Source organism: Notothenia coriiceps, unplaced genomic scaffold (genome assembly GCF_000735185.1).
Source record: "Notothenia coriiceps isolate Sejong01 unplaced genomic scaffold, NC01 NC01_scaffold00000339, whole genome shotgun sequence".
In the NCBI taxonomy this organism is placed as follows: Eukaryota; Metazoa; Chordata; class Actinopteri; order Perciformes; family Nototheniidae; genus Notothenia; species Notothenia coriiceps.
Window position 1 is genome coordinate 8,059,439 of NW_011333040.1, and position 11,558 is coordinate 8,070,996.

The 11,558-nt window shown below is 41.3% G+C and overlaps 2 protein-coding genes across 3 annotated transcripts in view; one reads left to right on the top strand and one right to left on the bottom strand.

Annotated features, from left to right (window-relative positions):
• Positions 1–11,558, top strand: part of LOC104944474 (zinc finger protein 407-like) — a 78,557-nt gene that overhangs the window by 30,660 nt on the left and 36,339 nt on the right. The gene's annotated exons all lie outside the window — the stretch shown is intronic.
• Positions 1–11,558, bottom strand: part of LOC104944458 (spectrin beta chain, erythrocytic-like) — a 61,232-nt gene that overhangs the window by 24,780 nt on the left and 24,894 nt on the right. The gene's annotated exons all lie outside the window — the stretch shown is intronic.

Consider the following 11,558-nt stretch of genomic DNA (forward strand, 5'->3'; position numbering starts at 1 on the left):
TATACGTAAAATCGGTAAGGAGTAAAGCGAGTAAATTGGTGCACAGAAACGTACCCACTAGAACACTCTTGCGGTGAGATGTCCACACCGTATAAGATGTGCTCGGCAGAGGTCGCGGTTGTCGCGTAACAGGCAAACCGACAAAGGAGGACTAACCACCTCAATCGGGTTATCGGTGCATCGCGGTGAAGACAGCTGCAGTATCTTCACAAGTTTAGACTCTAGCAGACATAGTCTAGGGCAAAGTCGGAAAAATTCCTAAACCCATACTCCTTTTATCTCTCCCAACTACGAAAAGACTGTGAACACTCAAGGGACCGTGGCCCCTGTGTACAAGTACACTTTCTGCATGTCTTCACAGTAAAAACCGTACTATCCAGAGGAAAATTTCTTTCAAGGTCGTTCTCATTTGCGTGTGAAATTTCCAAATAGCATGTGAAATACTAATTATTCTTGTTCTCCCTTTATTTAACAATTTTGATCTCAACATCGATCAATATCGGAATTCACATTTATTACATTTCGTCTTATCGCGTATCTTAACGCGGTTTATGTAACTGCTTTTTACTCGAAACACCAAGTAGGAGGAATGCATGCAATAAACTCGATAACTAAATTACTGAGAACACTCACGTCATCTTGGGACCCCTGTTTTCGAACTGAGTAAACCTTCAAAAGTTTTGAGTGATTCTCTAAAAAAGGAAGTCTGAAGTTGAAAGAATGAAAACCGAAGTCCCAGTAGTTAGAAAAGTTAGTCTCCGGAGGGGGGGGGGGACCCGAGGACGGCACTTATAGGTCATAGTTTACTCAGAAACGGTTCGTTTGTCTGGGCGATTGTATAACTCTCGAGGAAAAAAAGACAGGTGTGTGTAATAAAGGCGCTCCTTCACCTTTAAATTTTTCTTTTTTTCTTTTAAGTAAGGGTAGTTGTAACTGGTATAGTCGTTGTTTTTTGTTGGGGGTTGGTGTAAAGAGTCAGAGTATTGGGAGGTAATTCAAGAGGGATAGTCGGAAATTCGTTTACTGTGTGGAAGTACATATTTCAACCTCCTTATTTTGAACATGTACTGCGTTGACCTGAAGTGTAGGACAGAAGCCCCTCCTTAGAAAGGCTGGCGCCAAGGTGCAGCACTCTCTCAGAGAGCAAAGCAGCAGAACACAGCTGCAGCGGTCCTCGGCACGAAGTATTATAGAGCGATTATATTCTCGGTAGCACTGGAGCCCGGGCGTCTTGTCGCTGGGATTTTCTGTCTTCTTCTTCCTTCTCCTCGAGGCTCAAAGAAAAGTGACTGCCTCTCTCTTATGCGTTTGTGTAAAGACCGGCTCTAAACTTAGTATCTAACAGGCACGACGTCAATGTTTATAGATTATAGTATACTAGTACACAACATTCAGTACGAGTACTCAAAGTAGGAAATCAAATATAATTTCTCCGGAAACATGGGTACTTACTTATGTACAGACAGACGCTCACACAATAACTCGTATCCCAGCACATTTGTTCCAGTTATCGCATATCACGACACATTTGATTTTTCTTCACGTATTTTGGAAACTCTAAGACAATAAGAAATCTATCTTTTACACGACAACCACGTTCGTAAGACCGAGAATATCACAAGATGTTGTCTATATTATGAAGGAAGTTAGTCGTCACACATACACGAGAGGGTGGAGACACAGGAATGAACGATGGGGAAAAGGGAGCTGGATAGGATTCCCTCACGTACATCCATCTGCCAATCAGGGATCGACGATATCGGAATCTGACAGCCCCCTCCCTGTGGGATGAGGCAGAAAGACAGACAGACAAACATGGACTCATGAGAGTACAAGTCTTATTGGTAGGAAAATAAAGGGGGTGTAAAATAAAAACACAGGTATATTATGCGGCCCTTAGACTCAGCCTCCGATTAGGACAACGACACCAGGCCTCAGGACCTAGGAGAATAGGACTCAAGGACCTAGGAGATAGGGACTCGTGACCTAGACTCAGGACCCTGAACTCAGTACCGACTTGGTCAAGAGACGCCAGGACGGACTGGAGTAGTATGATGAAGGGACTACCAGAGGGTGTCCAAAACGACTGTAGGAGGCACACTAAGTAGAAGAATAATGTCTTGTACGTAAAGGATTGTAAAACCTGATGCGACATATTACATAATAGAGAATCTAAATGTGTTGCCGTAGATAACGTGCAGACAAGGCAGACAGGACCCTCCTCCCTAGGGAGGGAGAACTACGAGAGGGACTCCAAAGAGGGTACAAGGAGAAATTGACCACCCCCAAAAGAAGACCTTCAAAAAGGAACATGCTCACTCCCAGACTCCTAGAGTCTCCCACAGCACAACAGTATGACTATAAGACATGGTTTGCACCTTCTGGTGACTCTGTTTGCCATTGTAAGCACTATAACCCGATACTTTAATTGTAACTAACTTAAAAGATAAAATAAAATATTTGTCCTGTTCAGTTTAGTTCGCTTAGACAACCAAGAAATCGGGCACTATATGACTCGCATATGGTGGTGCCCATCCTAGACATTCAATGAAAAAGTGTTGGTCAGCATAGGAGCGCGCAGACTCTTTTTGTCATATGAGCGAGGCAACCCGGACTTTTTGACCTTGTTCCTTTCGTCGCCTCTTCATGCCCCGTCTTCCGGGAGGGAAAACCTGCGTCGCCAGGTCGGTATCTGTAGTCTGCCGTTTTGTATAGAGTCACAGCGCGTCAAGGGAAACGGTAATCCCGGTCCCATATCTTCTCTATTGAAAACTTTCCAAATCTGTTCAGTGAATTACGACGATAAAAATTTCGGTCGTTGCTATAAAAGTTTAGACATAGTTTCTCCAGGCGTTTTTGCGCTATAGCTGGGTAGTTTCTAACGACACTAAACTGAACAGTCAAAATATTTATATGAAATTTAAAGAAGGCAATGCTTTGTTTGAATCGTTTCGTATTTTACCTTTGTAAATTCTAATTAGAAGCTGGCAGGCCCCCCAGAATGATTCAGTACCTCTCACCTAACTCGTCACGGATAGAGGTCTTTTTTTTCGTGGGATTTTGATGGCTGTCACCGTCTCGATGCACTCTCGTCCATCTTGGGGTTGACCTTTTCATGGTGTTAAGTTTTTCGAAAGACTACGCCCGAGAACTTTGTTTCGTCTCTTTACTTACTGGCAATCACGGTGTCCACGCTTTCGAGAGGAGGTCTCGATGACCTTCGGGTTAGATGCCCCTGGCCTCTTTCACCTCCGTTATAAGAGCGGTGCGGTTCGTGTCGAAGCTGTGTGGAGTTGGAAGATGTTCACTGGTGCATTCGTGTACGATGACTACCGACCTGTCAAAAAGTCACCTACGTGTTATTTGTCGGTTGTATGTGTAATTACATTTATTGTCGGGTTTATTACCCTAGTTGGCGGAGACAGGATTATACAAGAGAACGACAATGCACAACAACGCATCGTTACAGGTGGAACTTGGAGTACAAAACACCTCCTTCCGTTGCCTCGCCTGATAAAATAAAACTTGTAGTAATAAATGATTATTTTTGATAAATTTACATTCTCACACATAAAAAGAAAGTATAACGGTGTGAACTTATTGGCAAAATTATTTTCGTTATCGAGTGAAGTCCGGGCACTATATACGAGTAAATATAGTGTCGATTCCCCCAACAGCTCGGGAGGCGAAGCGCAGGCCCGGCTTGGTGCGGGGAATCGACACTATATTACTCGTATATGGTGCCGGACAGCACTCGGATAACCTGAATTTATATAACCCAATACAGGAACTCACAGGATTCCAAAGCCTAGGTGTTGGATGACTGACTTTTTCCCTCAAAACAAATTCGCTTTCTATGCAGTATTACCACAGAAAAATTAACTCTCTTCCTTACTCTCACAAGAACATCGAAACGTCAAAATTTATCATTTTTACAACCTGGAGAGATTAAACATATTAAATAAACACTTTTCTTTTAGAAAGAGCAGGTGAATGATAATTGTATTAGGAGAAATAGAAAATTCAGTTCATTAATGTAGTTCCATATATTTACTAATAAGAAAGTTAAAGGTATAGCAAGGACTTTCAAGAAGAACGATGTGCTAACTTTTATCAAAACATTACCGTTCTTCTACAGTATTGTCACAGACTACCTCTCCCCTTACACTCATTAGTAACGAAGACGAATAAGTGGTTGAACAAAATTTTATTATTCAAAATTACATACATTATACACAATTTAGAAAGTAATCCGGTAAAATTTCACAGAGTACAGTACGCAAAGGGGCCAATAATGGGCAGGGTAAACACCCACAAATACTCCGAAAAGACGTTACATTTGCCAGACGTCTCAGTGTTTGGGAGGTTTTCATTGGGACATCTCTCATTCTTTGAGATTGGTGTCTCTTCTGGACAGATACGACGGGGTCTTGCGGAGCAACCTGTAAAGAGGAAGAAAGGTTACAAACGAAGCACCCAAACACTGCACCACTTGTGGGATTTAGTTGTTGTTTACTGGGCCTAACCGGAGGTGCGCTAACCGGGTTTACCTGGTTAGGCACCTCGTGGAGGGTGTGGTCCTGGGGAACGATTGATTGTCCCTCAGGGTAGCTGAACGTATCTCGAGGGACTTGCGACCATTATCTGCTCAGACACTACCACCGGTGCTTTACGAGAGGCGTCTGGGTAAGAGTGTCGTGTCAATATTTGTCCCCACGTGTATTGAAAAGAGTCACTCCATCGAGTCTATCATGACCTCAGTCACCAAACCATTGAGTTGAAGACCGAGTTAGAGTTTGAATAAACTAATCCGGAGAATAGCCGCTTGCAAGGTTGGCCCCGCCCCCCAACGATCACCCTCATGAAGTCCTTTCACCCCCCCCCCGATCACCCTCATAAAACCTGTGTCTCGCACTTGCAAACCCGCTTCGACAATAATCGCGTCAAGAGGTCACTCCCCCCCTCAAGGGAGGCGTTGGCCAACCGCATACAAAACCCGCTATTAAGGGCAACATGTCTGACCCTGCAATGTCGGTCGGGACAGACACCGTGTGCCTCTGTGCATGGGTCAATACACGTGGGGACCAATATTTGGAAATAGAGTTATAGTTCGGTGTGAATAACCAAAAATGAAGCCGACACCTCGCAAAATCACACGAGTCCTACTCAAAGCGACAACAGAGAGACATAGCGGCTGGGCCTTTTGGACAGGCGAGGAGTCGTCGTGGCTGCGGAGCATTGCAGGGGCTGGTAGTCTCGTGTCACCCGAGTGTCCCCCCCGTCCTCGAGGTTGTTCGGCAACAATCCATGTCTCTCACTTTATGTGTATGATATGTCTCTACGACATACTCTTTGGTTACTCTGAAAAACTTTTAACGTGTTAAATTTACATAAGAGCATCTGGAGTTGTTACCTTAATACTAGTCATCTTCACCGGTACTGTACCCTGGAAATTCCTCAATAAAAGGACTAGCAAATTTGAAACTAACAACTTAAGAGGAAAACTTTAGGGTGAAGGAGTAGTATTCCGCAACACACTACTATTTACATTATTTCTTACATATTAGTGTTCATTTGTTCGCTCACAAAGCACTCTTATTACCTTGCTGTCACATAATACATTTATCTTTGATACGCAAAACGTACAAAACTGTCGTTTTGCAAACTGCATTCTTGTCACTGTGAATCCAGGCCGCATCCCTACTGTGAGGGAGGAATCGTGAGTAGTTGTAGGAGTGGCACTTACAACCGAGTAGCATTAGCACTGATGTGTACGTTACAAAACGGTGTCAAACGGTGAGCCTCGACAGGGTGTCCCTAGTTGTTGTCGCCCTGAAACACCGGTACTCTTTGGAAGGTTTTTGGCCCCGTCACTCTTTCGAAACGGTACAAACTCGAGTCGAATTGTACGGCACGGTTGTACGGTCTCCTGGCTACTCGTGTCCCAGAGTACAAAATTACGAGCAAATTTTGTCTGTCCTTTCGAGGTAATTCTCTACTTACCCATTCTTCAGTGATTTTAGACAGTGTCGGGCTCCTTCAATTTCACAAATGACGAGAATGACATCAAATGTGAGTATTTGAAAAATAAAAAGTATAAATATGCCTTATATAGGTATTGTCCTACACTATATTATTCAAATATAGCATGATAGGTCCACTTTAAATTAACATAATTTGATAAATATTGTGTGTTTGTATTGTTAATTCAAATATTTGCAATAGTGACTTCTTACAATAAGACAATTATTTTTCGTATTACAAGCTTTCTGAAATGTTATGTTGAAATATGCAGAAAAAAATGCATTATTTATTGCTAAGTAAAATGGCAAATTAAAATACAAATTTGCATTTGTTGATGTTTTCTTTCCACCAGTTTCTGAAAGAAGACATGTAATAGAAGCATAATATACAAACTCTCACAAATGACCAGAAGAAATACGCCTCTGTGTTCGGCCAACAAGCCCAGACAGATATCTCCTCTGCTTCAGAATGAAGGTTTACTTTTGGGAATAGATGTCTATGATATGCGATGGAAATAATAATGTGATGAAGAAAATAACACACCGTGCAACAAGAGGTCCAATATGTGTGGATAAATCCTGATGAGGAGGCAGCTGAGCTCTAAGAAACTCGTCTTTTAATCTCTCAAGTGCAGAAAACGTCTCCGTGGAAGGTGGACGGACGTTTGTAATAAAGTGATTCTGTATCGCAGACAAATCCGCCCCGTCCACTGCTTATTGGTTTCAGAGCCTCGGGTGATTGATGATGTCTCCCTTTAATCAGAGAGGTGATTCATCAGGGTTTTATTCTCACCATTTCAGGTGTTTGTGACACATGGTGCCCACTCATTCCTAATCAGAGGGGGATTAGTGTTGTTTCTCTGTCTTTCTGGGAACCTGATCACGTCTTTCATTCATTTCTAAAAGTTGAAAAAAACACTACAGTGGACAGGTCTCTATTAAAGACTTATGACATTTTTTTTAAAGTAGCCTTAAATGTTCATTAATTTACACAAAATGTTAAGTTAATACAGCAAAGGTAATTAATAAAAGTAGAGAGTTACAAAAAAGTTAATTTCCAACTTTAATGAACCCGTTCATTTTCCCGTTTATTTTTCAATTTAATGAAAAATTAAGGAACACTTTTCTAAAGCAATATTAACTCCACTCATTTTTAGTAAAAACATCTTTAAATACAATTTAAATATGCCCTAAATCTTTTTATGTTTCTATCGACATTTTTCCTTTCATATCAATGATATATCATGACCACATCATGATAACTTATTTTCCCACATTACACATTTTTGCTGAAGCGAGCTTTCAACACATTATAATATCACTCAATGTAACTTTTTCTCTGTTAACGTTAGTTTGTTAGCTCAGGATATTTAGCTAAAACGTATAACTAGATCTCCTGCCAGATTTCAAACACAGTTAATTCAAGGTCCCTGTTAAAGTAGCTGTTAGCTTCTGTTTAATTCAACCCAGTCTCATGGACATTTCATGTTACCAAACACGATTTGAAATCATTGATTCGGTGTTCACCACACGATTTCCGCCCGGGGCCTTTTTTCGTGATTGCAAGCAGGATTTTAAAAAAACAAGGCAATGGATTCATGAGGTCCCCTAGGGGGTGGATAGATCCGCGTAAAATAATCGTCTTCCCGATTTTAACGTTACGTTCAAAAATACGATACTAAGAAGCAAAATAGGAATCCGAGATAGAATTTAACACAGTTTTTTCCGGACCAGCCCGCGTCCTCAAGCGACTATCGAACTCACCAGATACAATTACTTCATAAAAAAAACCTAGACAATGTGCCAGGCCTGTAGATGGTGCTGTTCTCACAGAATCAGCCCATGATCCAAAGACAGTGTTAAATGGAGCGAAATGAGAAATGGCTAAAATTCATGATCTGTTTGGTATTTTGAAAAATAAAAAGTATAAACATGCCTTATATAGATATGGTCCTACACTATATTATTCACATATAGCATGATAGGTCCACTTTAAATTAACATAATTTGATAAATATTGTGTGTTTGTATTGTTAATTCAAATANTTTCTCTGTTAACGTTAGCTGTTAGCTCAGATATTTAGCTAACGTTAACTAGATCTCCTGCAGATTTCAACACAGTTAACTCAAAGCCCTGTTAAAGTTAGCTGTTAGCTCTGTTAATTCAACCCAGTCTCATGACATTTCATGTTTACCAACACGATTTTGAATCTATTGATTCGTGTTCACCAACATGATTTTCCCCTTTTTTTCGTGTTGCCCAGCAGGATTTTAAAAGCAATGTATTTCTATTGGTAGTCTCTAGGGGTGGGCGGATCGATCCCAAAATATCGATACTTCCGATATTACGTTACGTTTCAAAATATCGATACTAGAGCCAATAGGATCGATAGTTTTACACTTTTTTTCCCGTCTCCTCTACTCGTCAATTTCTTTAAAAAACTATGTGCATACGAACACAGGTATATGCTCTTTTCGTCTCTCTCCACTGCTGTCCTCCTCTCCTCGACGCTCGCGCACGCGCAGCGCGCTCCCTGCCTGAACGCCGATTATCAAACTGACTGACAGCAGCCAGCAGGGCAGGACAGCAGCAGCCAGCGACTCGCGAGTGCAACACACACACGCGCGGCATGATGGCTGAGAGAAAGAGGAGCGTTGTGTGGAGCAATTTCACAACTGGCAATTAAAACTTAGCGAACTGTGATGTGTGCAAGAAGACAGTTCGCCACTCTGGCCACTTTGTATTGTTATATTTTCATGTTTGCACTTAAAATCTGCAAAAGTTTGCCTATAAAAACTGTCCTGTCTTTATTCATGGAAATGAATTCAGATTTAGTCTATTTATGATGCTTTCAGCTCAAAAATCATGTCATGCAGCTCTCCCCTATATGAAAGTACATAAGAAACTTTCCATGAATAAAGACAGGATCGGTATCGGCGATACTGGCCCTGAAATACTTGGTATCGGATCGAATCCAGATTTTGTGGTATCGCCCACCCCTATGAAAAATGATTTATTAATGTTTTACATCAAATAGAGAGCAATAGTACGTAGTGTAAAGGCTTGTACTTGAAGGCCCCTTGTGAGGACAGATGTAATTGGCCTGCTATTCAAAAACCTGAAGGCCGAGCGCAGCATTGAGAGATAATATACTCGCGACTCCAACCCCATTAAAGTCTCCGACGTGTACCCATCTGAACGCAGGAATTTTAGGAGATGTGTACGAAACGCGGCCTGGTTAAAGGTTTAGACGACCGCCTTTTACATTCGCCCTGAGAGTATACTGGCCTGTGTGGACGTGTTGAACGATCGGGACAAGGTGAGAAGCATAACAGGCTACGGTCCTCCTAAGACACATCAAAGACTCGTCACTGAGCCTTCTGTACACGATGTACGTAGGAGAACGCTAACCTCTTTGCCGGTCACACACACACACACGAGAGCGTAACANAGCCTTCCAATTTATACAATTCTACTAAATAAAGGGTACAAGGGGGGCCTCACCTCCTCATCTGAAGCGCAAATGCGGCACAATAAGTGTAAGTGCGCCACAGTTTCTCGGGTCGGCCCTGTAGGTAGATCACTTTGACTTGGTCATTTTAAAAGTAGCTCCCAAGCTGAAAAAGTGTGGGCACCCCTGATCAACATTGTGAATGTAATCATCTGCAACTGTGCATTAATAACCTGTTAAGCCCCAAAACGCAACATCTTGCAAGAAACAGCGTCTGAGACTCTGAGGGCTTCTTAACATTTAACAAACTATGAATGTGTCATATCCACTTAATGGGAAGAAACTGAGCTAACTGACGATATGAACCATTTTTTGTTAAACGAAACACAAGTCTAACGTCGAGCCTCTGAATTAGCCCTGTGCGAAAAAATGCTAACCCCTAGATTCCACTGGGGCCGTCTGCGTCGCGTTACGGCCGCGCCGCGGTTTTGGTCCGGCCTCCTCCGGCGTCATACCCTACCGGGCACATTTCAGAAGCATTTCAGAAGCATTTCAGAAGCATTTCAGAAGCATTTCAGAAGCGGTGCGTCTTGCCTGCCGGCTCACAGTTTTTGTTGATGTGGGCATATTTCCTGGACAGGCTGCTTTGTACAGTCAAAGTTAATAGTAATTGTAATATTCCAGTTATAAACGACATGAATCAAAGATGTGTTGCTGTATTTTAGTGGTAAAAAAATACATTCATCATCATAATTATTCTATATATATAATTTATACAGTGCCTGTAAACCGATGGAGAACGCTGGCATTTCTCCTCCTACTTGAAAGACTACGGAGGGATAGGGTCAGCAAAATTAGTTTGTGTGTGTGTGTATATATAATATATATATATACAGTATATATATGCTATATATGCTCTGAACATTCCACTTCCTGCCTGCCCGACATTACGTTACGGCTGCGTCGCGTCAAAAATAGGATTCATCCTAATTTTAGAGGAGCCCTGCGCCGGGACGCTTCTGGGACGCAAAAACAGGATTAGTCTTACCTTTGCTGTTGTTCTGATCAAAAGTTGCTTTCAATGGCATTACAACGATAAAAACGCTGCTGAAGGTTAATCCAATGGTTAATCCAATGTGTCTGTTTCACTTTGAAATGATTACTGATAATCCATCTTCATATTTATGGCAATTTCAGTTTTCAGAGTGTAACGTAGCTTTTGGTTTGGGCAAACTGCGTGCGCATCACTCTCACTCCTCATGGTGTACTTGTATGTGGACTTAGGATCTCCCCCTCAATTCTATTGGCTCTAACGGTTAAAAAGAGGTGTCAATCATTAAAATCGACCAATTGGTTCCAGAGATATGGCAAATACACCCAAATGACCCCAGAGGTGTTTTTTTTGGTGCTAAACCTCTCTAAAAAGGTCAAATGTCACTTGTTTTGCATCAGTCTTGATACAGGGTACTTATTGTATGTTATAGTTTGGATTCCTAAAGCTTTCAGTCTACCATCCCATCATTCAAGAGTGGTTTTCACTATAAGTAATGGTTTTCTTTTTGGACGGACACTATAATTTACATTTTTTTACTATGTTCAATCTGAATTTACTTTAAAATAAAAAAATTCTATATTGATTCTGACTTTTCTACATCCAACTCACAGGTTTATCATTCACTTTGAGAAAAAAGATTATTAATTTACCCCTTTACGACCTTTTACGAACCAAGAAGAATATCACCTTATTACCCTTACAACCGCTAAACGGTTTCGACAACTTTAATAGTATTTACGTAAAAAATAAAAATATATGCCACACCAAGACCTCTATTAAGTCAATGTGATAATATGTAATGTAATATAAGATAAATCGGGTTGTTATATCAAGTTAAGTTAGTGATCGAACCCAGTTATTTGTTGGGTTACATACCAAGGTATAATTGGATCACTATATCAATTAAAGTTAGTGATCGAACCCAGTTTATTTTGTTTGGGTCGTGTAGCCAGATTTTAATCAGGTCGGGTCGTGTTACCCAATTCTTGTTGGTCGCACAGAAAGGATATCAGCTGAGTCGTCGACCCA